Here is a 13482-nt window from a genome sequence, read left to right on the forward strand (position 1 = left end):
AAAAGTACAACTCAGTTCATTGGTCAAAAAGCAATATTATGTATCACTTGGAGTAAATGGCTGACCAATGAATGGATTTGTTATTTGTTGCTGAATTGGTCAAAATTATATAAAATTAAGTAAATTTGGAAGAAGACCTAAACAAAAAAAAAAAAAAGTAAATGAGTGTATTCTAAAATGAACTTATATCATTTAAGCTTATGGGCCATCTTCTCTTAAATGTGCTTGGAAATTAAGATTGACAATAATTATTGTGTAAAGGTGATTGTCAGATTTAGCACTTACATTATATGCAAAGTAAGGGACTACAAGATGAAGCTGGGTTGCAAGTAACCCGCTTGCATAAGACAAGGTTTAAAGTGTGAGGAAGTGGTTGAAAAAAATACTTAAAATATATATTTTTATTGGTAAATCAGCAAAGCTTATTATAATTTATATATTAAAATTTGTATGAATTGGAATATAACTATAGTGTTGTTCAATTTAGATTGAGAATGCACATAATAAATTATACGAGGGGCAGTCAGTATGTTTTAAGAGTTGACTCGTGACGTCATTTGTGGATCGTTTTCATGGCATTTCTCAATGATTACATAAACACTGTACCTTTGTCTTTCAAACAACACATGTAAAAATTATATCACACACATGATTACGTAACAGCATTAGCATAAAATCAATGGTCTAGAGTCACCTGGTGAAATTGAGTCGTTTTGTTAAGGGAAATAAGAGGCGAAATGAGGTATTGTTGTATTTTCTATATTTTCTTGGGAATTAAAGAATGCAGAATGCTGCCGTTTGGAACAGTAATAGAACACAAACTATCAGTTCATTAACCATGTTTGTTGGGCTCGAAAGGTTTTAGTTTATTTAAAATGCGTGGTCAAATATGTCTTATTTTTGACAAAGACAAGGCTTTCCTTTCTTTAAAAATCTTGATATTGCCAAAAATAGCAAACGTTTACCAGTTCTGTTGACTAATCTCTAAACATTTAAACGGGAGTCTCCCTAGAAAATATTTGAATCCGTGATTAAAATATAACTGTTATTCTACCATTGTTACATTTATACAAAAAGTAGTGGTACAAAGAGAGAGACCATCGTTTTAATGAGAAATTAATTTTTTAAACTTTTCTGTTCATTTCAGGTTGAGATCATCCATAAAAATTCATATGAATATTTAAATTACAATTTTCATAGCATTTTGTAATATTTTAGGCCCTATTTACACGGAATTTTGCAATTTTCGTGCATTTCCACCATGTCGTATCGGTCATCCCACTTACGCATGCGCAGATTGTTGTTTGATTTGCACCAGTTATCATCGCACCGAGTACCAGCTCTCACACGTGACCAGTCATTATATTTTAGTATGTTTAATTTTGGAGATAATTGATGTCATTTGTAATAACTGCTTTTTCATTTTCGCCATTTTTGCAGAATAATTTCGCTTCCATTCAAGCCCTAAAGTTGTTGAAGTTTCCAGACGTCCCATTTCCACCAAAGTTTAATGACAAGTCTCATATTTTACCAAATGCAAACTGAGGACCTACTTTTTATTCCTGCCCAAAACTAGCCATGTGCACCTTGTACTTTTGCTGTTCTCGGACATTGTAAACATGTGTATTTTCTATAATTTAAAAGGCCCGCCTTTTTGCGTGATTTGGCAGTGTCCCTAGACTATTGATTTTATGCTAATGCTGTTACGTAATAATGTGTATGATATAATTTTTACATGTGTTGTATGAAAGACAAAGGTACAGTATTTATGTAATCATTGAGAAATGCCATGAAAACAATCCATAAATGACGTCACGAGACAACTCTTAAAACATACTGACTGCCCCTCGTATAAACAATGGGGAACTGGTGTTGTGATTTTGTGATTTTCTTTGCTGAAGATAAAAATCAGTCCAAGGTTCATAAAAAACTTTCTTTAAATATTTATTCCTCAGTGACAAAGTAGGTTAAGAAGGAATATTGTTGTACCACAAACTAAACTAGTAATGCTCGAAACTAATTTTAAAATGTTAGGGGGTCGGAGGGGAGCATGACCGACTGGTATTTGCACTCAAATATTGAGATAAAGCTGACACACAAGAGGAATAGTATTATTCGCTGTCGTAGTGCACGCTATTGGTTACTGCTCCAAGCCTTGGTCCATACACCTGTTCAATTTTGATATGCCATAGGCTTTGTGTTGTGATCATTACGATCAGTGGTTCGTAACAAAGAAAGCGTGATCCAGTTGGCCTAGCAACGGTCATATTATAACGCAACACTCGACAGCAAATATATCGTTATGAATTCGGCAGAGTGACGAATCGAGCATTTTGAGCAAATTGAGCTTTTGTATGCTTATGATTATGTTTCAGGTTATCTTTTATTTCCACCAAAAATTAATGGTAAATCTTACTCACCGACGTAGTTATTGAAATTTTGATTTGGACGAATCGCGTCTGAGTGCCATAATACTTAGCTATACAGCTGTACATATCATGTTGATCTATAGTATTGTATAGCGGGAAACCTCGAATTTTCTATATTACATGTCCTATACTAATATATTTGATACAAACGTATAGCTGTAGGTATCTTCTATCCAGTGATACCAAAATAAATACAAACATTTCCCACATGATGTTGCTGTGGTTTAAGAATGTGAATGTGTGCCCGTGAAATAGGAAAATCCCGGAAAATCATATGCAAAATATAGGCCAATATTGTTATTTTTGCTTGAAAATCCTCGAGTTTTTGTTAAATATAACAGGGATGACTATTTATAACTTATATAGCAAGTTAAGTCTACATAGCCTTAGGACAACCAGCAATTTCTACACAAAAGCCCCAAATCAAGAATGCGTGCTATGGTTTACACGTAGTTGAATGGGTATTCGACCTCTCTCTGCGCAGGGTAGAGACATTTGGGATACAGCATAAAGCCGAATAGCTGTTAAAACGCGTTTTGAGGGATATATCGATTATTTCAGAACATGCAAGTATTGCCAATAATTTGCGTACATTCACTTCTATAATATGCATTTCAAATGAGTGCTCACGAATGTTCTAAATTTTTAGAAGGACCAATGGAATGATACCAAGATTTTCAAACGCTGTTTACTCAGAACAGCAATTTTGCGTATTCGGCACTCTGCCGTGTTCATAACGATATATAAAGATCTCAAGGCTTGACAGTTATAATGGGTGTCATTTCTGCCCAATGTACTTGATTTCCCCTGCAAGGGGAAAATGCCCAGAGCTTTCATTTTGTTATATTATAATTTATTGGCTGTAAATCAAGAACCGCAAGACCTATGAAAATGTAAACAAGATTGTTGGCTTCCTCGACTCATTTCCTGTGAAAAACACCCCTGTCCTACGGGGTAGCTGGCAGAGCAGCTGAAAACCAAGCTTTTCAGTAAGTACTACAGTTGAATCAGTCCTGAGGCTGATATATGGTGTGCAGAAACCTGGTCAATTACATCAAAGTTCAGGAAGGTGCTTGACGGTTGCTACGCAAGACAACCGAGAACAGCACTTGATGTAACCTGGCAATCACATCCCACCAATATGAACTGTATTCTGTCAAGTGGACCTTTTTTCGGATTGGCATTTTAAGTGCATTAGTTTCAAAACAAAATGTTCCCATATCAGGTCGAAAACCAAAATGCTTGTTGGTAAAATTTAGCCATAAATTCTGATTATTTTTTTAGGCCTCCCCATGCGTCCTTCAGACTGTTGATTGAAGTATAGGCATGTTAAAGCAATAATGTGTGATTTGCATAAAGAATAGATTCCTATTTAAATGTTTGTTTTCACTGATCACATTATCCCCTTTTAATTTCGAGCCAACATTTAAATGAGGTATAACGAAGAAAATTGCGATTTCATTCCAGCACCTACAATGCGTGTACTACGCTCGTCGATCGTAACATGTAATACTACACGGAGCATCGCGCTCGATGTTTGAACACGTAAGCTGGCATCCACGGAGATGTTAGCAAGCAGTCAATTGATGAACTCTGAATAAAACCGGGTCGACCCAATTTTAATATACAAAGTTAAATTTTACTGTTATTAAAGCACTTCAGGCTTAGTCTTTTACGTGGTATTTTAGTACACCACTGGGCATTATAATTAGGCAAAAAGTCGAAATCCGAGTAAAATTTTAAGCCATTGGCCTCATCATGTACAGCAGAGAGCAATTAATTACATGGCACGTAAAAGGTCATCCGACTCCTTTGAAAATAGTACAATTTAATGGCAGCATTTAATAACGCCTTTTCAATTTGTTCACAGTGGTGTACAATTATTCCACTGCCAAATGTGGCTGCCAACAAGAAGGGCGCAGGTATGACTACCCATATACACCTGGGTGGAGTGGATAATCTAGACTAAGAAAGTGTCTTGCCATACGTGCCATGGGATTAGAACCTCCAATGCCCTATAATGTTATAGGCCACCGTGTTCCCTGAAGGGATGATTCTGAGTACGGGATGATTTATCAGTCAAGTCAAGTTAGCTCAATCGATAAGGCATTCGAATATGGTGCGAGAGGTTGCGGGTTCGAACCCTGGCAGTGCCTATAGTACGCTCTCATGGAAAAATTGAGTAAGCTTGAAATTCCCCTGGACAAGGAACTTGCTGCTACTTGTCTCGTTGTAACCCGTACGAAACTCGGGGAGCTGATGCTGGTTGCGAAGGTTATTTTTTGAATGTCGAGGGTGTGCGCTCTTGAAGCAGCAAAGTCCCTGAATTGGTAAATGGTTTATGGAATGATGTGGGGCCGTAGTGGTCAGCGACAACCTGTGCTGAGGCTTGTGGATCTACATCTAGGCATTGTGCTATAAATCACTGCACTTTTTATCTTCTTTTTTTTAATCAGCATTCCCCTCCCTCCCTTCCCCTGGAGAAGAAGAAGAAAAACAAGTTGGCAACAAGTGACAATAAAACAGTAAAACACATTCCATGTTTTTATAAATCCATAAAACCAATCAGGTTGGTGGGTTTTATTTCAAATAGTTCAACATAATCTGCATACAAAATTCGTATTGCATGACTGGTATGAGCAAACTAAGAATACAAAAATATATAAACTAGTCTATTTTCAAATAATATGATTGAAGTGCATTTATATATAAATATAAAGTAGTGCTAGGGCTGCTAGCTTTGTGTATCTGCTTTCATGCATTCTACTGTGTGGGGTTTGTATGTGTGACGGGGGTGTAGTGTGTGTTTGCATTGACTGCAAATGAAGTTAAGCTATATATCAAGTCAGCTAGCCCTCTTTCTATAGAGACGCTGCTTTTCTTGGCGCTGTTCTTAAATATTTTGCTTGCTACCTAGCTTCAATCTTCCACTGCCCTTGTCTTGTTCCACACAAGTATACCTGCCTCAGGGGTTGTGCAATAATTATGAACCCCAAAAACTTCCAAACAGCATGCCGAAATTCACTTGCCTACCCCCCAGCCTACCATAAAATCTTTGCTCCCCATTGCACATGCTAAATTTTGGGTTCCCAATTTGCAAACTTAATGTGTGCGTAGCGATCAGGAAATTTTGCATATTTCACCAACTTTTGTACCATTTTCCTAGAACGTGTTATTTGAAGGTGCCCAATAAATGTGTGCCAAAAATCACTTGCTCCCTTTCAATCTGCCAAAACAATTACTTGCTCTCTCCCTTTGGCTTGCCATAAAATCCTTGACCACCCTGCTGCCCAAATTTACCATACTCCAGAGCTCTTAATTATTGCACAGCTCCTCAATGTTTAAGAACAGGGAGTATAATAAAATATATTGCTTTTGTGCTTACCGTCTTTATTGTATGCTTGCTTACTATAGTGTCTCGTCGTAAGTTGAGTGTGACACCATGTTGGATTTCACAGTTGCAGATTTGACTCTCAGCGTACAGACAAATCGTCCTTCTACGCATGTGCATACGCCCCGCGGGATTCTGCCACTACGAAATCCAACATGGCGTTACTCTCAACTTGAGACAGGACAGCAAACTTTGGCACTGGTATAACTAAAAAATAAATAATTGGTGCAAAATGAAACACGTCATTTTTAAAAAGTATGAAAAAATTAAAACAAGTTTCAAAAACGAAGTGATATATAAGGAGCCCTAAAAAAAGTTGTTTCCTGTTTTTATACATGCTGTAAAGACTTGCCTAATGGCGCACATTAACTCCTTTAATTTTTGTGTACAAATCTAGAGAAATTCCTCCTCTGAAAATCCCAACAAGAGTTGAGGTCTGTGCCCTTATTTGCTGTTGGGATAAGGGCACTTTTAGTTTGTGCCTAAATTCCAGTCATGTCAAGGATGCCTGCATGCACAGCACCATTAGGCGAATCCTTACGGTATATAGATGCGATTACCGATAGTTTAATTATATATTTAGTGAAAAATAACAGGCGTGCAACAAATTGCACTTCTAGAAATGTTAAGGGCCGTCAGATGTACGTGCTATTATTAAACTGCACTCTGTAAGAAGATTAGGAATTGAGGTGTGCTATAAATCGCACTCGGACAGGCAATGGTGTGTGATGGTGTGCGATCACACTTGCGCCTTAAAACTCAATCCCTAAATATCTGCTTTAAAATTTCATTTCTTCTGGATTTCTCATAGAAAACCAGAATGTGGTAAAATTGCTCTTAAAAATGAAATGTGTACTGCATGCAGGAAACAAGCTTGTTTTGAGCCAATAGTAATGGGCTATTCCAGTTGAAATCCATACACCTATGGAAGACATAACCTTCATCTTCCAATTTTCCACACAGGAAGTGTGAATTTCAAATGGGGTAACCTGAATGAGTGACTCCATTTGAAATCTGCACCCCTGTGTGGGAGACTAAGGGGCTGGCATTTTCTTGAAGTGGGGGGTCCCAAAAATACTGGGGGTCATAGAATTTTCAGACCAAAAATAGGGGGTTATAATTTTTTAACACCCAAAATAGGGGGTTATAGAATTATTAAGGGCTGGTGACTCAATCGCACGCTCCGCGCGCCTTCTTTACACTTACAATAAAAATTTTAACACGCTCCACACACTTTCTTCACTTTTAAGTTTTGACGCGCTCCGCGCCTTAGTTCCAGCAATGAATAATTTTTCTTGAGTCTGCGTAGTTGAAAGGGGGGGGGGTCATAAAATTTTTCGACCAGCGATAGGGGGGGTAGTAAAAAAAATTTGCCCGAGATAGGGGGTCATAAAAAATTGACTCGGTCACCAACATATTTGGGACCCCCCTTCGAAGAAAATGCCAGCCCCTAAGGTCACATCATCCATAAATTTCAAACTGGAATTAGCTCAATATGATAACTCTTGTAAAAACTTTCTATAGTACGGTAGCAGTTATTTTTCAAATACTGTATTTTGTCAAATAAACGCCCCCGGGCGTTACATTTTCCAAACGGGGGGCGTTTATTCAAGGTCAATTTTAGAACGATAATTCCCGTTAAAATCATTGGGTAAACTTTTAAGTTTTGAGTTTTAAAAAACTCACGCTAAAATGACGAACTATGAACTAGAAACACTTGACTTCTGGTTCACTTCCGGGTTTCCAATCCAGATTTTCGCCAAAAAGTGACGCTATTATCGACCATGTGTTCAACTTGGTAAGCTTACTACACAAGATAGCATGGAAATATCGGCATTTTTGAAACATCTTGGTTGAAAAAAGTGGTGGGGGCATTTATTTGAAGGGGCCTTTATTTGAGGGGGGCGACTATTATTATTATATACATCATTTGACCATTTGAGTCTGTATGATCACAGACCTCATAGGCAAAGGGCAGTCTATTTATTTAATAATCACACAAAGAGGTACAGGACAACCTACTTTGTTGCAAACTCTCTGCAGTTGCATCAGCAGATAGACGAGGTCTGCTAAATTCTTCTCTGCTGACAAGGGACATTCTTCAGTGAATGGCTCTTTTCAGAGCCACTAAAACTTTTTACATTAGCAGATAGGCGAGATCTGCTGTTCTGTTGACATGGGGCAATCTCCAGTAAACAGCTCTAGTTCAGAGCCACACAAGGGGCAGTCTTCAGTGGACTCTTTTCAGAGCCATCAGTAGGAAAAGGGTATAGCCTACATGGGAGGGGGATATCACACACTTATTCATACATCAGCCACATCAGATCTGTGCATAAAATATTTGATGAGTTCAAATGCAAAATGCAACATCCATGTACACTGCCTTGTGTTAGTTTTATAAATATTGAAATTAATTTCTTTTTTGTCCAAATATTTCTGTGTGTTTATTTTGGGTTTTTATATGGTTATTCTATTTTTATGAATTACACTATTCATCTTACATTGGGAAATCTTTACCGTGTCACATATTATGAGTTAGCTGAATTCAATTATCAAATAATTAAAACAGCAAAAGGCAGCCATGGAGTATTACTTTTTGCATTAGAACGCTTCATTTTCAGTGTACTGAAATTAACATGCAATAAAAACTTATAAGGCCAAGTAAAATAAATAACATTTAAAAAAAAATTTTTGTTGTTTTTCCTATTTGCTTCCTTACTTTGTTTCTAAAATTGTTGTGATGAAAAGACATGTTAAGAAGTTCTTGGTTATCATTTATGGCCATGTGTCTTGAACTCGCCCCATTTTGTGTTGCGCAGCCTTTTTGAGCTTATTTACGCCTTCTGAGGTTGAAATTGACATAAAATTTTAAATATGCACTCCACCCCATACAAATAACATTTCCTGAAATGAAATTGCATGAGCAATCCAAATACGCCATTTAAAAAAATTGTAGGGGGTATTGTTAAGTTGTCCGGACTGAAATTGTCAGCTAAAATTTTACTTTTTCATTTTTTATCTTTCAAGACATATTTTTTTAACCTCTGCCTCTCTTTAATTGCTCATCATATTTGAACTCCCCATGAAATTTCCCTTCAGAAAATGTATACTTGTATAGGGGTAGGGCATATATACTTATTTTCTTACTGTTTCGGAAAATGACCTGTGACCTTTGACCCTGCCTTTGACCTAAAACATAGCTTATCTAATACCTCTTTACTTATGGACACTTGGGTCCAAGTTACATGGAGAGGGGCCTTATAATTTGCAAATGGGAGCAATTTAAAAATATAACTGCAATGCTCATGATGCTGTGCATTCCATAGGGTTTGTACAGCCCGCTTCCTCAGCCACCGCTTCCTCAGCCACCGCCACCCTGAATATTCCAAAAACAAATGGACATGTCTCCAACACCCTAAAACACACATTAATGAATTTACGCACAGCATGTAATATGGAGTTTCAGCTTTAAATTGACACCACACTTATGTCTGTAGTACATGTGGTTGTCAAGTTATAAACATTTTTGGCAGAAGGATCTGGAAAAATGCAACACCACCATGCACCTTTTTGTGTGGCGAGTTCAAAACACATGGCCTTATAAACATATTGCAAAAACTTTCTTCAAGCTAGGGGTAGGGCTTTGGGGAAATATCAGGGGGCCTCCCCAATTTTATGTGTTGACAAACTTTGCAATTGCAATTTTACATAGAAATGAATGGTAAAAAAATAACATAATAACAAATAATAATATAAAGACCTCCCTGGCCGATTTTTGAAAAAGTCAGTGTTTTTTTACTTGGCCTACACATGTAATGTTAAATTTGTGAATATTCTCAATATTGCCTTAATGTTCATCTTTTTGAGTTGAAATGAAATTATTTAGTAGGCCCTATTATTTGTACATCTTATAACATACATATTATCACTTCAGTAACCAATTAGAATACAGAGCTAAATTTTAAAATCCAATCCTCTTTGCCCTTCTTACCATGTTGTTGATTGGCTAAATAGACTTCTTTGTAACCAATCAGCACTCAGCAGTTAGTACTCATAGAGTTAAAAACAGATTATCATGTGAGTGCAAGAAAGTTGTAAATGTGCAATGGCTGCCTTTTGCCATTTTTAAATGAACAAGAATGTTATTTGAGACGGAGAAAAAAGACTAAATCGCGTCTGACGTCAGGGCAAAGATTGGTTGCCGACATGCGCAGTACTTACGGCATTTTCTGTCTAGTCAGAATTTCAGACGCGAACTAGTCTTTTTATCTCTGTCTTTCATTGTAAGATGTCAAGTCTGAGAATACCGTAAAACCCCGTCTACAAGCATACATATAGTGTGCTTCTGATGAAAGCTACATTAATCCAGTCACCATTATGGAGTTTGAGCAAATAAATTACGGATCCAAGTGCTACAAACAAGTATTATTTTAAGACCGATCTATTGTATTGGTATATTAAAGCTTGCTTTGAATTAATTAAGGTTTTATAAAAAATACTATATGCTTGTAGACAGGGTTTTACGGTAGTTTGACTTAAACGCAATGTTGCCTTGCGGCGAATTGCGTCATAAATAACTTTTGTATGTATGTATGACTTGAGATGCTCCTGGAACCAGCTTTGATAATGTGATGAACAATCTCAAACTCAATACCGTAATGACTTTAATATTATTGTCAAGTTATTGGATTCCTCTGCAATTGTAATTTTAAAATCTAACATGAGGCAGTCATATTGCACATACGACTTCTTGCATTCACACCATAAGATAAAACAGACACAATGTGACATTGAATGTTTGACTTGGATTATGGAGTACAGCCTTACCCTAGTTTACATAAAATAGCTTTGAACCATCAGATGAGTTGCCAATAGAAATACATTTTCCCATTTACTCATCAACTCATTTGAAAAACAGCGCAATGTGGAAGAAACATGATTACAAAACATATTGCACTTTAACATAAAAAACATAGTAAACTTATGTTGTACATACTTTGATGATTGTCAACGTGGTGAATTTACAGTTACATGTATTTTCCATGACAATGTGCTGTAGCCTAGAAAACTTTAATGCAGATATGTCGCATTGAAACAGGTCATTGGCAGTGTGATAGCCAGGAGTGGAGCTATTGTGCCCTCCCCCTGTGGGATGCGCATACTGACTGCCATGATCTAGATTTTATTTTGCCATTAAGTTTTTCCCCCTTAAAAGTTGCCACTCCCCTCCCCTGGAAATATCATACAACTTTGCACTCTGTAGTATGTCTTGTTTACTATTTAAAGCACCATGGTAGCCATGATTAAACAAAGATGGAGTAATAACATTTTGCAGATCATTTTTTGACCCTTTCCACCATAATTCACAATTTCAATATTCTATGTCTAATTACGAAGTTAAAAGTCCATCAGGAAAAGGTCGCTTAAAACTTCTTTTTTTTTTTTCAATAAAAACTCAACAATTGAACTCAGTGAAAAGGAAAAAACCTAGCTTTATCTTTTGACAAGTATTTCTACTTGTAGTTGGCCTGTTGATCACAATATCAGCATCACATATACATGCACATGTAGTTTTATCATTCCAATTTAATATCATCACATAGTGATAACTTTGGCAATCTAATACATATGAGAAGTATATATTTAAATATTTAATGGAACTTTGGAAATGTCTACGTTTTAGATACACAAATTTTCAAACATTACTGGCATACCGTATTGTTTGTAATAAACGCTCCCCCTCTAATATGGGGACCAGGAATCTCTTGATCGCTTCCATGATTTGCGCAAGGCCACTCAGAAAGCTACGAGGAAGGCTCACAGAGAGTTTATCAACTCTGTTTGTCTAGATTCCAGCAAAAAGTTCTGGTCCTTCATGAAGAATTTGAAGACCGACTCTGTTGGCATATCTACCCTGAGATCAAACTCAGGTGTTCTGGAATCTGACAACCATAACAAGGCTAACATTCTCAATGACCAATTCAAATCTGTTTTTACCAATGAAGATGACACATTACCAACATTAGGACCTAGTAATTATCCCACAATACCAGACATTCAAATTTCACAAGAGGGCATCATTAAACTCTTACAGAACATCAAGATTCACAAAGCCCCAGGGCCTGATGGTATTCCTGCCTATATACTCAAGGTTGCAGCCGAGGAGATAGCCCGGCATTATGTATGATTTTGAAAGATCCCTAGAGTCTGGCGAACTACCACCTGATTGGCTTAGTGCCAATATTAGCCCGATTTTCAAGAAAGGAGACCGAACAGCTGCCTCGAACTATAGGCCCGTCTCTCTCACAGCCATATGTTGCAAGGTCTTAGAACATGTCATCCATTCACACATCATGCATCATTTTGATAAACATTCTGTTCTCACCACAAAACAACATGGCTTCAGACGCAACCACTCATGCGAATCACAACTTTTATTAACAACTCATGACCTGGCCCTTTCACTAAATAACAGACAACAAACTGATCTTGTAATTATGGATTTTAGCAAGGCATTTGATACGGTACCACACAATCGCCTTCTGCTTAAATTACAACACTATGGCATTCGCAATAACATTCATACATGGATAGCAAACTTCCTTAAGCACCGTAAGCAGAGGGTCGTTGTCGGGGTGAACACTCGCTTGGACAGATGTGTTATCTGGCGTTCCCCAGGGCACGGTGCTAGGACCTTTGCTATTCCTCATATATATCAATGACTTGCCACAAAACATACAGTCTGAAGTCCGGCTCTTTGCCGATGATTGTGTTATCTATAGGCAAATAGTTCACAATCATGACCATGTTCAACTCCAGGATGACTTAAACACACTTGTCAAATGGCAGAATGATTGGCAACTACATTTCAACATCCAAAATGTTTAAGTCATGAGGATCACCCATGCACGTTCCACTAAAATGTTTGATTACAAACTAGGAGACAGCATTTTAGCAGAGACAAAATGCCATCCCTACCTAGGAGTTGAGATTTCCAACAATCTTTCATGGTCAAATCACATCAACGCAACACATCATCTGCAAACAGACAATTAGGATTTGTTAGAAGGAACTTATACTCTTGCACCAAACAAATCAAACAAAATGCCTACATGTCACTTGTACGTCCCCACATTGAATATGCCAGTTCAGTGTGGGACCCCATCAAAAGGACTTAAGTAACAAAATTGAGATGGTGCAGCGTCGGCATGGCGCTTTATTATGAATGACCACAAAAGAACTAGTAGTGTCACTAACATGCTGAAGGAGCTGGATTGGTGTTCTCTTAAAGATCGTAGAACAGCCAATAGGTTAACCATCCTCCACAAGGCTAGAGAGGGTCTCCTGCCCCTACCTGTCGACGACCTCCTTCGGCCGGTCCAACGTCCTTCTAGGCACTCCCATCAGAACTCATATCAAATTATAACAGCAAATAAGGACTGCTACAAGTACTCGTTCTGGCCAAGGACAGTACAAGACTGGAACAAACTACCCTACCACATCACCACGATACAAGACTCAAAAGAATTCAAGAATCAAGCAACCAATTGCAACCACCTAAAGCAACTACAATAAATAGCATTCCGCATGTGCACAACCATTTCCTGTTCGTCTGGCTTCACCTGAAGCGTTGAGCAGTATTGCTACAGATACAGATAATAA

This window comes from Amphiura filiformis, chromosome 3 (genome assembly GCF_039555335.1).
Source record: "Amphiura filiformis chromosome 3, Afil_fr2py, whole genome shotgun sequence".
NCBI classification, from domain to species: Eukaryota; Metazoa; Echinodermata; class Ophiuroidea; order Amphilepidida; family Amphiuridae; genus Amphiura; species Amphiura filiformis.